At 46.1% G+C, this 16,696-nt stretch overlaps 1 protein-coding gene across 7 annotated transcripts in view; it reads right to left on the bottom strand.

Annotated features, from left to right (window-relative positions):
* DMD (dystrophin) overlaps positions 1 to 16,696 on the bottom strand; it is a 1,342,375-nt gene that overhangs the window by 679,133 nt on the left and 646,546 nt on the right. The window lies entirely within an intron of this gene.

Below are 16,696 nucleotides of genomic sequence, written 5' to 3'. Positions count from 1 at the left end.
GACTCCATGGTTCAGAGCAAAGTTCTTTTACTGGAAGATGAAAAGGAAGCTACAAATGGAATTCGAAAGTGAGAATTTGCATAGATCACACATACAAAGAAATGGAATTGTTCCCACCCCCGAAGTCCAGAAGTCTCTTCCAATTAAAAGTTCTGAATATGATCATGTGAGCATCTTCAGGTGGTGATGAGGCCTCTGTCCGTTGACCTTGACATATTTTGATAAGACTTCGCAGCTGCGCAAAAAGGATAGAGGCTAGCAAGGAAATGGAAAGTTGGAAAGAAGAAATCCCCCCCTTCTTCTGCCCACAGTAAAGGAATGCAAAACACCTCCAGCTCTCTTCCCCCCACAATTACCCCTCCCCCCGTTGCTAATGACAGCCGAAAGAAGTAAACCTAGCAGTAGAGAAACTAAGGGAGAGATAAAGGGGATGGATAGTAGTTGGGGTACCCGAAGAGATCTTGAGGCTGACACTGCCCTAATGACTACCTGGGTGAGCATGGTGGGTGGGTGTGGCCAACTCAATGCCACTCCCACCCAGTCACATGAACCCCCCCCACCAGCCATGCCTACCCAAAGTTTTGTTGCTCCTGGTGTTTTCTGTGGGAAATGGGTCTCTCCCTCTTCTCTGTCCCCCTCCCTCTCATTTCTGTTTTTCTCTCTTTTTCCACCACCTCTCCCTCTCTTTCTTTATTTTTCTTTCTTCCTTTCTTTCCCCCTTCTCTCTTATTTAGTTCCCTCTCTCATTCTCTCCCTCCAACTCTTTCATTTCTCTCCCTCTCCCCTTCTCTCTCTCATTTGTTTCTTTTCCCCCTCTCTCATTCTCTCCCTCCATCATTTTCCCATTTCTCTTTCTTTTTCTCCTGTTTTCTCTCTCATTTCTCTTTATCTCTCTCTTTGTTTTTTCTTCTTTCTTTCTTTCTTTCTTTTTCTTCCTTCTCTCATTTGTTTCCCTCTTTTTTCCCTCTCTCTTATTCTCTCCTTCCAGATCACTCTCATTTTTGTGTCCCTATCCCCCTTCTCTCTCTCATTTGTTTCTTTTTTTCCCCTCTCTCATTCTCCCCCTCCATCATTTTCCCATTTTTCTTTCTTTTTCTGCTGTTTTCTCTCTCTCACCTGAGTTGACACAAAAGGGACCGTGGTTGGGCAGTGCATTTGTGACTGGCTCCTTTTTATGATTCCGCAGGCAGCTCAGCTCCAGCCATGGTCCCCTTTGTGTCAGATCAGGAAGGAGGAGTAGCTGCCACCACTGAATGCAATGAGAGAAGAGCTCTGGCTCTCCTGCGCAGCATGGCCAGCTACTCATGTGAGCGTGCAGTGGTGGCAGCAGCAGGAGGAGTTGCTGTTGAGCCGTCATGATCCCGGCCCAAGAGGGTATCCTGCTTGTGTGTGTACACGCATGAAAGAGAGAGAGATGAGAGAGAGAAAAGGGGAGAATTCCCTTTTCTCTCTCTCATCTCTGTCCTCCCAACTTGTGCGGCGGAAGGTGAGGGCTGCCTTGAGTGCAAAATGTGGCATGAAGGCCACTTCATTCTTGCATAAGGCTCCAGTGACCAGCATGGGGCAGCCAGGAGTGGGATTTGGGGGCTTGCCAAGCCCCACAGAGTCTTAGCCAGAGGATCACCTGAGCCTCTGCAAGCCCCCAGTAGCCCACCCCTGGACTTAGCCAAATCCAAAAATGCTAGAGAAGTCCTGGAAGCTTGGCATTTAGGCAAATCAGCCATTAATAGACACTTAGAGACAGATTATATTTTCATGTTGCTTGAAAGAGACAATTAAAAAAAACTACAAAAGAAACAAAAAGACTAGAACACAGTTCTTCATCACCCAATAGATAAGCAGGTATCAACACCAGTCATACAATCAGGCAGAAAACAATAATCAAAGAACCACCAAGGAGGAAATCATTCATTCCACCAAAATTGAGCTACAGCAAATAAACAGGAAGCAAACCTATATTTGCATTGATGATATTGCCTAGTTGAGTAATGAAACATCTTCAAGGAAACAACCAAGCTCAAAGAGCTCCAAGAACTCTATAGTTCAACCCTGAAATACAGATATTTTCTTTTCTTGGAATATTAAAGTAATCCTACATTTTTTTTAAAAAAAGATTCCTATCTTAATAGCAATGTTTAAAAATGCTTTATTCAGGCATTCAATATCTCAACTGTTATTTCTTTGTTTATCTACAAGTGTAATGATTGCTAGGATTTATTTCAGTATGTGACAGTAACAGTTATAAATGGTGAATTTAAACCTCTCCATCTGCAATTAAGTGCTAAATATTTTATTACAAGAGTAATTTAAATGCATTTACTGAAGGAAAAATTTGTGGTCTGTTTGAAATATTGGATGAAAATCTGGTTGCATTATAAATACTTCTAATATTTTCAGTAAATGGAATAATAAAGAGAGTCTGGTGAGGAACTGACATATAATTTAAAAGTAAGTGCAAAGAAGAACAGTTATGTGCATTAAATAGATTTTAATAATGTTTGTGTACTTAAAAATAAAAGAGCACAACTGAAAGAAGATATAGATATAGTGTTTTGAGGATAAGGAAAAGTTAGACAACATCAAGAAAAAGATGGATTGAACCAGAGGTGGTATTCAGCCGGTTCGCACCAGTTCCAGTGACCCGGTAGCAAGAAGTTGGTGTGGTTCGTGAAACTGGTAGCGACTTCTAGCTGGCCACACCCCAGAATCAGTATGGTCGCCTAATGGTCGCTCTCCCCTTCCGGATACTCGATCATCTTTTCTGGCTGTTCGATGCTCACCCCGCACACCCCCACCCTATATATATATTGCCTTCACCACATGGCCCAGATCATTGCCTCACCAGTTGCCTTGTTGATGCCTGGTCGGCTCAGCTCACCAAAGGTAAGCAATGCATGCCGCCTGCTAAGCCTTTGCCTTGGGTTGGGGGCTGGGGCTGGGGCCCCAGGGATGTGCGCTATTCCCTGAGGCCCTGGGTCAGGGAACACATGATTCCCCAACTCCACCTTGCCCCGGAGCCACCACCACTCGCCACCTGCTCTCCCTTAGGTGCGATGCTTTGCCTATTTTTCCCTCCTTCAGAGGCCCTGGCCTGGCCCTTAATCTCCTTGCTTCCTTCCCTATGACCGCCTCTTTTGTCATCCATGGCCGCAACCTTACTTTCCTCCAGCGGCTGACTGCCAGGGAAGGCAAGCCAGGGCTGAGAGCCACTGGGCTCTCCACCAACCCGCACCTCACTCCCCCCCTTGTTGTGAGTTGCCTGCAGCTACTACCGCTTTTTTTTGGTGGAAGAAGTCTCCCAGTTGATGCCTCTTTGCTAGCTAAAACTGAGCCAGTAACCCATGCGCCGTCTCCTAGCAGAAAGTCCTGGGACCTCACATGTGCACACATGAGGCCAGGACTTTCTGCAAGGAGAAGGTGCATGGGCAAGTCCCTCTGATGCAGAAAGCTCAATGGGGTGGACTTCCATGCCGGCGCCTCTGCTCCCCTTACTCTCTTCCAAGTTCCTGCATGATGACCAGCCTGCCACCACTGCAGGTAAGAGGGTGGCGGTAGTTCAAACATGCAGCCGTGCCTCCCCAAAAGAGCAGCAGCAAGAGATGGGCAAGAACTGCTCTAGGCAGCAGCAGGAGCAGCTGGTGGGGCAGCATTTGCTAGCGGGGCATCAAATGCCCCCATGTCTGAGCTGGCCAGTGTGCTGGAACATAGAATAGCAAGGGGAGCAGAGCTGCCAGCCAGAATGGGTGGGCCAGGGCTTTCCTTCCTCCTCATCCAAGCAGGCTTTTTGCTGCTCTCCCAGGGCACAAAATAAACAAAGTGACTGGCCACAGTGGCTGCATGAGCTGGCCACTTTCTGCCTGCTCCCAGTGCCACTTCCTCCCAGCCTGGCCAGCGGGTGGGCATGTGGCCCTTGAGAGGCATCTCCACTGTGCTGAGGCTGAGGGAGTGGCGGAGGTGCACACATGCAGCAGCAGCAGCCCTGGTACATCTGCCCATCCTGCCCTCTCGGAATATTGCCATCGATGCCACCGTAACTGCTGGGAAATGAAATAAACAAAGTGAGTACAGCTGCTGCCCAACTGCTCACTTTCTGCCTTCTTGCGCAGTCCCAGTCAGACCAGTTGTGTGTGCATGTGTGTGAGCAAGAGAGAGAGAGAGAGAGGAAGAGAGAGAAAGAAAAAGAAAGATCAGAAAAAAAAAGAGAGAGAAAGAAACAATAGAAAGAAAAAATAGGAAGAGAGTGCGGTGTGTGTGTGTGACAGAGAGAGAGAGAGAAAGAGTGGGCTGGAGGGGGGTGTCCCCTGATTTCCTCCTTATCCTGCTGCCCCGCTGCTGACTGGAGCTGTTCTGCTGACTGGAGCTGCTCATGAGTTTATTCAGTTCTTCCTAGACCAGGTGTGTGTGAGCAAGAGAGAGAGAGAGGGGGGAGGGAGGGAGGGAGGGAGGGAGGGAGGGAGGGAGGGAGGGGAGGGGGAGAAAAGAAAAAGAAAGATCAGAGAGAAAGAGAAAGAAATGAATGAAAGAAAGAAAATAGGAAGAGAGTGTGTGTGAGAGAGGGGGGGGGCTGATTTCTTCCTTATCCCACTGCCCCACTGCTGACTGGAGTGGGTTCATTCAGTTTGTCCCTGAATGGATTGTTTATAATTGCTTTTGAAGGACAGCCTGTTTGGAAATGCTCCAAGGGAAAACTGTTTGAAAGAGCAGAATTATCCATGCTTTCTGCAGGCTTCTTTTGTGCAGCTTCATTCCATTTCAGTGGAGCAATTTTTTAGGGAAGTGACAGATCTCTGCCACTTAACCCCAAGCTGATTGGGGTTGGAAGCTCTTGGAGCATTTGTAAAAACTCTTATCCTTGCAATAAGGCAAAAGGCTGTCTCCATAGGTCACGTGGCAGAAGAGATCCAGATACCAGTTCAATAAGCCCTGTCCTACCCCACACCCCAGGGAGCTGTTTCCCCTCCATCCTCCCAATGGGGGGGAGGGGGAAAATTGCCTGTATGGCCTCGCCTGACCAACCAGGGAGAACCAGAGGGATTTGTGTGCTCCCTGTCAATCTTAGACTGACCTTCATCTGATCCATCACATCTTTTCTTATCGCCTTAAAATAGAATTTGCAAAGAGATCCTATTTGCAATTAGGAGCCATTCTTGACACTAAACACTGATGACCAATTGATCAGCGATCTGTGTGGTTGGAGAGTTAGAGCAGCTTCCAGGGGTGCCTCTTCCTAGAAACCTAGAAGTCCCTCCTCCCCACTTATTCACCCCCTTCTTAGGCCTTAATGAACAGGTGTCTGTGTGTGTGTGTGTGAGAGAGAGAGAGAGAGATCAGAAAGAGAGAGAGAGAGAGAAAGAAACAAAAGAAAGAAAAAGAAATAGCAAGGTAAAGAAAGAGAGAAAACTCTGTGCTATTATTTTTAATTGTTCCATTATTTATCATTTATTAATATTTTACACTGTCCCTACACCTAGAGTGATTTTACTGCCTTTTTTCCCCAGTGCTACCACATATTTTTCATGGATTTACATGCATTCAATGTCTAGTCCAGAGCATAAATATGTGTGTGTTTGTTTTGTACATCAGGTTGCATAAGTCCAGCTTAATATGCTCTTCCTAGTACGTGATGTTTTGTATTGAAGGGAATTGTTATGTCTCACCTTTCCAAGGAAGATGAAAAGTCCAAAACTCCGATCAAATACAGGCAGGCAAGAAGATTCAGTATTTACAGAGTTAATTCCCTTTAAGCAGGCAATGTTCTTGGCAGTATCCCAAACATTGCCTGCCAAGTCCGACAAGATAATCAGAAACATTAATCACGAAAGCTTTCAAGAGACAAGATACACTGAAGCTCGACAGAAAATTCACACTTTGTCCCGTACAGAGTTCCCAGAGAAAACACACCCACTTTTATTCCCTGTGGGGTGTCTCTGATTCGTCCACGCCTCCTACGCTGCAGCTCACACTTTTTCCTGCGATGCTGCCTAGCATCAAGCCAGCATTCGTCTACTTGATTCTCTGTCAGAGGCTGCTCCCTCCTCCTCCTGATTAGCCTCAGGCTGTCCCTCTCGGTTATCTGCCGAAACCTGAAGCATAATTAGGGAGGAAGGCATTGCCGAAGAGGAAGGTCCTGGGGAGGAAGGCATTCCCAATTTCTCCTCATCATCATCTTCCGAATCCTCCTCCTCTAACAATGCAGGCTCAGGATTCGGAGCCACAACACTATCCCTCACCGCAGGGCCCTTCCCCTGAGTCTGATGATCAGGATGCAGTTTCAAGGGGAACTGATCATGGAAGCTCTGTATAAAGTCCGGGGCGTGGAACGTGGAAGCATCCACCCAGGAAAGGGCCTCCAGTCCATCCCCCAGCCTCTCAATGAAATACTGGAACCGTCCTTTCAGCCAGCGGGAATCCCGAATGCTGACCACTGTGCCGTCAACAGCGGTATCATCGTCGGGTACAGGTGATGGAACATCAGCAGCAGGAGGTCAGAGGCCACACGAAGGGGCATCAGGAACCAAAAGGGAATGGTGGAAGACAGGATGAATGCGCATGGAGCACGGTAGAGTCAGTCGATAGGCTACGGGGTTGATGACCGCCTCGATAGGAAAGGGGCCGATGAACCTATGGTCCAGCTTCTTGATCTGGCGGTCGACCCAAAGATGTTTTGTGGACAACCACACCCGGTCTCCCACAGCCAGCAGGGGCGTCGCCTGGCGAGAGTGATCCACGAACCTCTTATAGTCCTCCTTGGCCCATATCAATTGCTGTCTAATCAATTGTTGAACAGAATGCAGTTCCGACAAGAATTCCTGCATCTCGGGAACCGGGGAATCTAAGAGCGTTAATGGAAAAAGCCGCGGATGGAAACCCACATTCGCATAAAATGGTGTCATTTGGGTGGAGGTGTGCTGGGAGTTGTTGAAGGCAAACTCCGCCAGAGAGAGATAAGCAACCCAATTGTTCTGTCGGTGATTGACAAAACAACGTAAATATTGTTCGAGAATGCCAATCACCTTCTCCGTCCCACCATCAGTCTCTGGATGATGCATTGACGATAAGCACACCTGCACCTTCAATGCAGTGATCAGGCTCTTCCAAAATTGGGCAGTAAATTGGACACCGCTATCTGAAACTACCCTGTCCGGCAGACCATGAAGATGAAAAACATGCTGCAAGAACAACAGGGCAGTAGTACGGGCTGAGGGCAATTTACAACATGGAATAAAGTGGGCCATTTTGGTTAACATGTCGACCACCACAAGTACAGTCGTAAATCCTGATGATGATGGCAAATGAGTCAAGAAGTCCATGGAAATCGCTCCCCATGGTCTTTCCGGAGTCAGCAGAGGTTGAAGAAGACCAGAGGTGCACCAATCACGGCCTTCGCTTGCCTGCACAGTACACAGGATGTGACATAGGCATGGACATCATGCCAGACTTGAGGCCACCAAAAAGTCCATGTGATAAGATGGAGGGTCTTAAAAACACCCAAAATGGCCGGCAGCAGGGTTGTCATAGTCATAATAAGGGCTCGAAGCGGTCCCGTGGGCATGTACAACCAGCCCCGATGCTTGAGTAAACCCTCCTCCAATGTCCATGGGGAGTCGGGTCCAACCTCCCCTGCCCTCTGCTGCGACCAAGTGTCTAGGCGCTGCACCTCTCGCACCTGAGTCCGCAAATCCACCCGTTCCTGGACTACGGCCAAGGATTCTGCTGGCAGCACTGTCCGTGGAGGAAGGGGGCTCTCGGGGCAAAGGTACTCAGGTATGCGGGACAGGGGATCCGCTCTCCAATTGTGACCACTGGGGATATAGGTCACAGAAAAGTTGAACCGGGCAAAAAATAATGACCACCAGATCTGCTGCTGGTTCAATTTTCTCGCCGTGAACAAGTGTTCCAAATTCTGATGGTCCGTCCAGACCTCCACCTTGTGTCAAGCCCCCTCAAGATGATGTCGCCAAGTCTCAAACGCAGCTTTGATAGCCAGCAACTCTTTTTCCCAGATGGTGTAATTGCGTTCGGAAGGAGTGAGTTTCCGGGAATAGTAAGCGCAGGGAAAAAGAGTTGCTCTATCCACTGGGGCTTGCAACAACACAGTCTCAATAGCCATATTGGACACATCCGTCTCCACCACAAAAGGACGATGCGGATCAGGATGCCTCAGGATAGGTTCTGCAATGAAGGCCTTCTTGAGGGCCTCAAAAGCCTGTTGCTGCGGGGGCCCCCACTGGAACTTGACCTTCTTTCGAAGGAGCTGGGTTTTGGACCCATCAGCTTGGCAAAACCCAGGATGAAGGTCTCGTAATAGTTAGCGAACCACAAGAGACGTTGATGTGGATGGCTGCTCCTGGATGGTGCGTTGAATCTTGCGCCATTGAAGTCGTGCATCGATGCGCAAGCATTGCACCACCAGAGCGTCGAGGGTCGAGGCCGGTTCCACTCCAACTAACTCATCCTGCAGCTCATCTGACAGGCCATCCTGAAAAGCATCCATCAAGGCTGCATCATTCCAATTGGAATCCAGACATACCAGCCAAAATTCCAAAATGAATTCCTGCAGGGGGCACTTCCCTTAGCAAAGTTCCTTCAGACGTCTGGCTGCCGTCTGCACCTGTATGGGGTCCTCATACATGTGGCGCATGTGTTGCCAAAACCCCTGATAATCCGTTAATAACGGGTTGTTCTGGAGCAGCAAAGGAGTGGCCCATCTAGCCCGAAAGGAGGCTTATTACAAACCCCACCCGAGCCCGGTCATCTGGGAAATCCTCCGGCCTCAGAGCCATAAACAATTGGCACTGTCCCATAAAAGCCAGGAACATCTCAGGCTGCCCAGAAAACTTATCCGGCACAGCCACTGGGCATTTCCGACAGGGAGGGGCAGGAGGAGCAGCATGAGCCTGCAGCAGAGCAAGTTGATTAGTCAGTTGGGCCACCTGCTGTTGCAGAGCCTGGTTTTCATTCTGCAGCTGTTGGTGAAATTGCTGCTGCTGCTGTTGCTGCTGGTGGTCCATCTTGATCAAAAGATGGTTTACGTGTGTGGTACGGGACAAAAATGTTATGTCTCACTATTAAATGTCTACTAAAACTGGTATCTGTTTACTTTGTGGTCACTGAAAAGGGTTCTTTAATTTGTATTCCGTAAATTGAATTCAAACCATTGCAGAAGATGAGATCGTTTAATGTTTTGAGTGATGTTGGATTGTCTTAGCAACACATTTTGAAACAACTATACAAGCAAGCCTAATCTCGCTTGAAAAAAAATACAGCACAGATAAGTGATTACCCATCAGCTCAAAACCAAATCCCACAACTTCCACAACAGCTATCTCAACTACAATCACAACTACAATCAAAAATAACCACCAAACCATAGCCACAAACAATTACTATCCCATCAAATAATTCCACAAATAATATCGCCTTACTCATCAGAGACATCATGGAATGTGATCAGAAACGTCCAAATGCCATCTTATTTGGTCTCAAAGACATCAGCGAATCAGATGACATCACAAAAGTTCGTGATATCATAAGCAACTCAAATACAACAAACATCTCTCTTGAAGATATCATTGAAATAACCAGAGATGGCTCTGGGTACAAATACAACGACGGCTCTGTGGCCCCAAGATTTTGTAGAGTTGTTTGCAAAAATGAGTCCAGCAAACGTATATTCATTCATACAATAAATGCCATTGCAAAATCCAATCCCACCCATAAAAAACTTCGCTCAAGACCAGACTTATCCATACTGCAAAGAATCAACTCCCGTGAACTCCACGCAGAACTCAAAAACTGTCTAGACAATGGAGAAAAGGACCTGTATATTGACTACTGTGCTGATTGCATCAAAAGAAAGTCACACAACCCGCAACTTCTCATCCAACCCCACTACATCGAATCCAACATCACTCAAAACATAAAACGATCTCATCTTCTGCAATGGTTTGAATTCAATTTACGGAATACAAATTAAAGAACTCTTTTCAGTGACCACAACATGATTGACTTTTGTCTCAACATACATCCACACAAAAATCATCACAATGACGGGATCCCCAATTATGACTTCAAAAAAGGCAACTATGATCTTATAAACAATGATCTCTCATCTCTTGATTGGCCATTTCTATTCACTGGATGCAGTACTGTTGAAGACCATTACAACATATTTTTATTTGAAGTCAAAAGAATCATCAAATTATATATACCAATAACAACTCCCCAAACCAGAAAAAAACAAATTACCCATAACAATAAGGAAGCTTCAATCCATAAAGAAATCACTTTGGTGGAAAAACAAATCTGTTCACGCTGCCAACATCAAAAGCTGATACAAAAATTTAATGCCACCAGATAAAGACAGAATGCACCAATTATCACATTAAGCAAGAGGAAAACCTTCTACGCACCAATTCCACCCACGCTTTCTACAATTTTGTAAACAACAAATAAAAGACTCAAGGTCCATCCCACCCCTGAAAGGACCTAATGGTAAAGACTGCAACAATGACACCAGCCAACCTCTTTAACACATTCTTTGGCTCAGAATTTGTAAACAACAATGGACCATGCCCTAGTCGAACCACAGACAACTACAATGATCTAATACATATCGATTTTATAGAAGCCAATGTTGAAAAGCACTATGCAATCTAAAACCATCTCTATCTATTGGACCGGATGGAATATGTGCCTACTTCTTAAAAAAGCTATCTACTGCCATAGCCAAGCCTCGAAGCATAATCTTTGAAAAATCTTTACTTGCCAAAAGTAAGGTCACAAGGCATGGTCATCCCCATCTTCAAAAAGGGAGACCCCAGCTAGTTGAAAATTACAGACCAATCTCTTCATGCTGCGTCACCTGTAAAGTCATGGAATCAATTATTAACCAATCCATCATCCTCCACTTTGAAACAAACAACCTACTCTCTATTAAACAATTTGGTTTCAGGAATAAACTATCATGTAATCTGCAACTCTTACACTGCAAAACATATGGACTACACAACTCGATCAGGGCAAAGCAATAGACGCAATTTACATAGACTTCTGTAAAGCCTTTGATTCAGGGGTACACGACAAACTACTCCTAAAACTAAAATCTTACGGTATCTCTGGACACCTGCATAACTGGATAGAAGCATTCCTGTCAAACAGACAACAAATGGTCACAATTGGGAGCGTCCTATCAAATTCTGTACCTGTCAACAGTGGTGTCCCCCAAGGCAGTGTTCTAGGACCAACTCTTTTCATCCTTACATAAATGACCTCTGTGATCATATTAAGAGCTACTGTGTCCTCTTCATTGATGATGTAAAGCTATTCAACACTACAGACAATACTGCTACCCTTCAAAAAGACCTTGACTATGTACCAGAATGATCAAATAAATGGCAACTTCAAATCTCAACAAATAAATGCTCTGTCTTACATATTGGCAAACAAAATCAGAAAATAAAATACAGGCTGAATAGTCAAGACCTTGTTCATGATCCAAACTCTGTCAAGGACCTGACAGAGTACTCATCTCTAATGATCTAAGTGCTAGAGCCCACTGTAACTACATAGCCAAAAAGGTGTTAAGAGTTGTTAACCTAATCTTATGTAGCTTTTTCTCTGGTAATATTACACTACTAACTCAACCATACAAAACATTTGCTAGACCATTACTCGAATACAGCTCATCAATCTGGAACCCACATTACATATCTCAAAACAGTTGAGAAAGTCCAGAAATATTTCACAAGAAGAGTTCTCCACTCCTCTACTCGTTGCAGAATACCTTATGACACCAGACTTGAAATTCTAGACCTAGAAAACCTAGAACTACACCGCCTTCGGTCCAATCTAAGTATAGTATATAAAATCATACATTGCAATGTCCTATTTGTCAATGAATACTTCAGCTTCAACCACAACAATACAAGAGCAAACAACAGATACAAACTCAAGGTTAATCGCACCAAACTTGATTGCAGGAAATACGACTTCAGCAACAGAGTGGTCAATGTCTGGAATACTCTACCTGACTCTGTAGTTTCTTCCCCAAACCCCAAAAACTTTAACCTTAGACTGTCTACTATCGACCTTACCCCTTTCCTAAGAGATCTGTAGGGGTCGTGAATAAGTGCACCAATGTGCCTACCGTCCCTGTCTTATTGTTTCTTATTTTTTTTATTTTTTATTTTTCTCATATGTATCCATGTATTCATAACTATGTTTTTACTTATACCTATTACCTTGTAAGCAATTGACAAAAATAAAAAAATAAATAAAAAAATACTTGTGACTAGGGTAGCCCTTTTTCAGAAAATGAATTTGGACAGGAATCAACTTAACATGTGCTACTAATTTCTAATATAATCTCTAATAACTCTAATATAATATAATGCCAAGTCCTAAAGCTGTCAACCCTGAAGCTGTTCTGGCTGTGTGGGGGGGGGGAGGTATTCCTCTTTCCTTTTTTATAGTTTTCTAATAGGGGTTCTTTCATGTAGCTTCAGGCTTGGAGCCGAAGGGGGAGATTTAGTAACTAAAACAAACTAGTTCATACCTGTGTCAAGGACATTCCAACTGCCGGCTGGCTGGAGGTGGAGGAAGGAGTTACCAGTGCCTGGATTGGACAATGTGACTTATTGTTTTAGGGAAAAGTGAAACTGTCAGTTTTATTTGGGTGGAAAGCCCGGGAAAATTCAGAGTTGGATTTCCACCAGTTAATGCCAAGATGATGTCTCCTAAATAAAAACTGTTATTTGAGAATCTGCCTCTAAGTTCTATTTTGAAATGGAGTCAATACTTGGAAGGTTAAGCCAGCTCTCCAAAATTCTCCACTCCCATGGGAGTTATTCTCCAGGGTCCTGAGCATTGGCTGCTCACTTGGTGCACCCAGGAAGCAGAAAGATTCACGGAAGATTGCAGAATGCAAGAAGAAGGGGAAGACATCAAAAGTTGCTGTGCAGACTGCCTGGAGAGGTGTCAGACCCCCTCAGGCAGGCAGCGGTTAGCGGAAGCTACAGCGGACACCCAGCCTAAAGTTTGCATCAAGATGCCACTCATGCTGATAGGAGGACAGATTCTGATACCAAAGTTCCCTCCGGGGACAAGTGAGGGACTGCCCAGGGATGCCATGGAGGGAGCCGCTTGCCAATGGCAGCCCAAGTGAGTTGGGGCTCTGGATGAAGTCACACAACCAGAGCCCGAGACCAGAACAGTATCTGCTGGGATGCTATGGAGGGAGTCAGCAGCCCGATCACCTGATATCCCAGCCAGGGAACAAGTGCTGACCAACTGGGTTTGCCACCCTAGCTATGGTAGGCTTCAGGTAGAGTGGTTCATTACTCCAGCACCACTGCTACCCCTTACACCAGCCCCTTCACCCTATTGGCTCGCAGCCATGCCGAGAATCTGAAGCCAGCCCAGGAAGCAACCACTCAGTTGGCAATTCAGGCTGCAGCCAATGAGAGAGCCAATGAGAGAAGCCTCAATATGGCCCATGGGAAGCTCTCGCGGTAGCAACCAAGGCCCTTGGCCATGGGTCATGTTGGGTCCGGAGGAATCAGGATACTGGGAGTCCAAAGTTGCATCTCTCAATGAAAGCCTGGGCCTCGAATGGAGCCCGCCAAGATGCTGCTGAGGTGGCAGTCTACAGCAGTCCACTGTGCTGGTTCCTTTGCACCCTCAGCCTGAAGCTCTGTCACAGATTCAATGCAACCCTCCAAAGTGCCCACTTAGCCAACAACCCTTGCCTTGGGAATCCAAAGAGCTACCAAAAGGGCCCCGCCCATGGCCTGCTAAATATGCCTGTGGTGGTCATCAGGGCCTCCAGACAGTGGGGGACTGTTTGGTAGTCCCCAAACCCCATCCACAGTTGGAGACTACCAAGCCAGTCAGGGAAACGAAGTCACCACCAAGGATGATGGAAAGAGGAAGCCTTGCCCTGCAGGCCGTTGAGGTCTCTCCTCCCCCAAATGGGGGACCTATGATACCGATGACAAAGGTGAAAATGACCAGATGGTAAGTGAAGCCATCTGCCCATTTGCCATCCAGTCAAAAATAGTGGCACCTAAGACAGGGGCACAGGGGAAAGTGGACATGATCATAGACAAAAGCTGCACCCACTGTCTGATCAACTTATCCACAGTCCTAAAGCTGGGAATCAGGATGAAGACAATGACTTGACCCCATATGATTTTAGCAAGTGAATGGATCGCTGATAGGTGGGAGCCCTGCCACACTCCTCACTGAACCAATAAGGCTGGAAATGGTCTAACACTGGGAACATATCTGCTTCATGGTGGCACCAAAAATGAAGGAAGCGGTGATCCTAGCCTGGCATGGCTGGACAAGTGGGGTCCCACCATTTCCTGGGGAGATGGTTACAGAAAGCTAAAGCTGGGAATAGGGCCCAATTACCCTTGAGAGGTTGCTGAAAGAGGGGCAGTCCAATAACAGAGTGGCGCCAAGCAAAGTGCCATCTCAATGCTGCTTCCCCACGAATCTCAGATCACTAGAGATTAAGGGTCCGGGCGGAAGTGTTCAGTGAGGAGGAATGTAATGCACTACCTACCCACCACCCCACAGACAGTGCCATAAAGTTCATACCCGGGGCTAAACTACCCAAGCCAAAGATGTACTCCATGAGCCCAAAGAAGATGAGGGAGCTAAGAGAATACATTGACACCAACCTCACCCGCAGATTTATCCAACCAGTTAAATCTAGAGTAGCCACCCCAATCCTCTTTAAAGAGAAAAAAGATGCGTTGATGAGGCTATGCATAGACTTCAGTGGAGTCAATGCCATATGCATAAAGAACACCTACCTACTTCCCCTCATGAAGGACATGTTGGCTCACATGGCTAATGGGAAGGTGTTCACCAAATTGGACCTGTGAGAGGCATATTACTGGATACAAATCAAAGAAGGGGATGAGTGGAAAATGGCATTTAACTGCCCTTTAGGGAGTTTCCAGTTCAAGGCGATGCCTTTTGGCCTGCAAGGAGCGCTGTCTGTATTCATGCAGCTAATAAATGAAGTGGGAGTTCAGGGAACTCCCTGAATAAGGGAGTTCTCATGTATTTAGATGACATTCTTATCTTCCCTGAGACACTAGAGCAGGGGTCCCCAAGCTGGGGTGCTCGCACCCCCTGGGGGTGCGAGATGATATTCCAGGGGGTGCAAGAAAAGTCCAGGTAAATAATAGGATATTGGCTATATGTTGGCATTTTTATTTATTATTTATTTCAGGGGGTGCGAGGTTCAAGTGAAATTTCTTTAGGGGTGCGGGGCAAAAAAAAGGTTGGGAACCACTGCACTAGAGGAACACATGAAGCTGATTCATCAGGTGCTGGAAAATTCTCTTGCAGCGAAGCCGTGCGCAAAGCTGTCGAAATGAGAGTTCCATAAGACCTGCGTGGTCTTATGGACTACCAAGTGTTGAACAAGGGCATGGAGATGGACCTGGCTAAAGTCAAAGCTGTTCTGGACTGGCAACCCCCATGGACATGGAAAAAATATTAGACTTGAGGATATTTAGGGGTCAGTTGTAGTATTTGGTGCACTGTAAGGGATACCCCATTTTGGAGGCAATCTGGGTGAAGAGTTGGAAGGTGAATGCAGATAAAATAGTGAAGCAATTCCATGACAAATACCCACAAAAACCAAAGGGTCCTCTGGGGGAGGGAGAGGGGGTTAGGAATAATCCTTAATTAACCTGTGCTCTGTCTTTCTTTGCAGGAGGGTTCCTTCCAATAGGGAGGGCAGCTTGTCAACCCCGAAGCTGTTTTGGCTGTGGAAGGTGGTGGTTTCCTCTTTCCTTTTCTGTAGTTTTCTAATAGGGGTTCTTTCACATTGCTTTGGGCTTGTCAAAGCTTGGAACCAAAGTGGGGAGTTTGGTAACTAAAACAAACTAGTTAATTCCTGGGTCAAGGACATTCCAACTGCCGACTGGCTGGAAGTGGAGGAAGGAATTTCCAGGCAACCAAGCCAGTGTCTGGATTGGACAATGTAACTTATTGTTTTGGGGGAAAGTGAAACTGTCAGTTTTATTTGGGTGGAAAGCCCGGGAAAATTCAGAGTTGGATTTCCACCAGTTAATGCCAAGATGATGTCTCCTAAATAAAAACTATTCTTTGAGAATCTGCCTCAAAGTTCTATTTTGAAATGGAGTCAATACTTGGAAGGCTGACAAAAGACACTTCTTAATACAGGGATGGGATCCGACCAGTATAACTACAGGTTCTGTCACTCTGCATCACGTGCGCATGTGCAAGTCACATGAGTGACGCGAGTGCAATTTATGACCTGCTGAGCTGCCCGGACAGCTGAGCAGTGCTGTGTGCAAGTGCACAGCAGTGGGAAAAGCCGTTTTTTTCCTACTTTTTCAACTGCAGCTGTGTTGCGCAAAGCAGCTGCGGTTGAAAAAGCAGGAAATAAAGGTCAGGTAAGAGCCCAGGCAGGCAGGTGGGCCAAAACAGCAGCAGACATAGAACCAGTTCTATTGTATGCTCTCTGCTGCTTTTCAGAGCAACCGCTTCTACAGAAGTGGACAGAACCGGTAGAATCCCACCCCTGTCTTCATACTTTCAACTGTCTTCTCAGAATGTGTCATCCATCTACACACATAAAATTACACCTCCTTCACAGTAACTGTTATTGGAATATGTTATATAATACCAAAAATAAAATAAATCTGTT

Source organism: Pseudonaja textilis, chromosome 8 (genome assembly GCF_049901715.1).
Source record: "Pseudonaja textilis isolate UNSWEBS1 chromosome 8, rPseTex1.2, whole genome shotgun sequence".
In the NCBI taxonomy this organism is placed as follows: Eukaryota; Metazoa; Chordata; class Lepidosauria; order Squamata; family Elapidae; genus Pseudonaja; species Pseudonaja textilis.
Note: the sequence above shows the minus strand (reverse complement) of the source record. Positions and strands in the feature narration are given on the sequence as shown.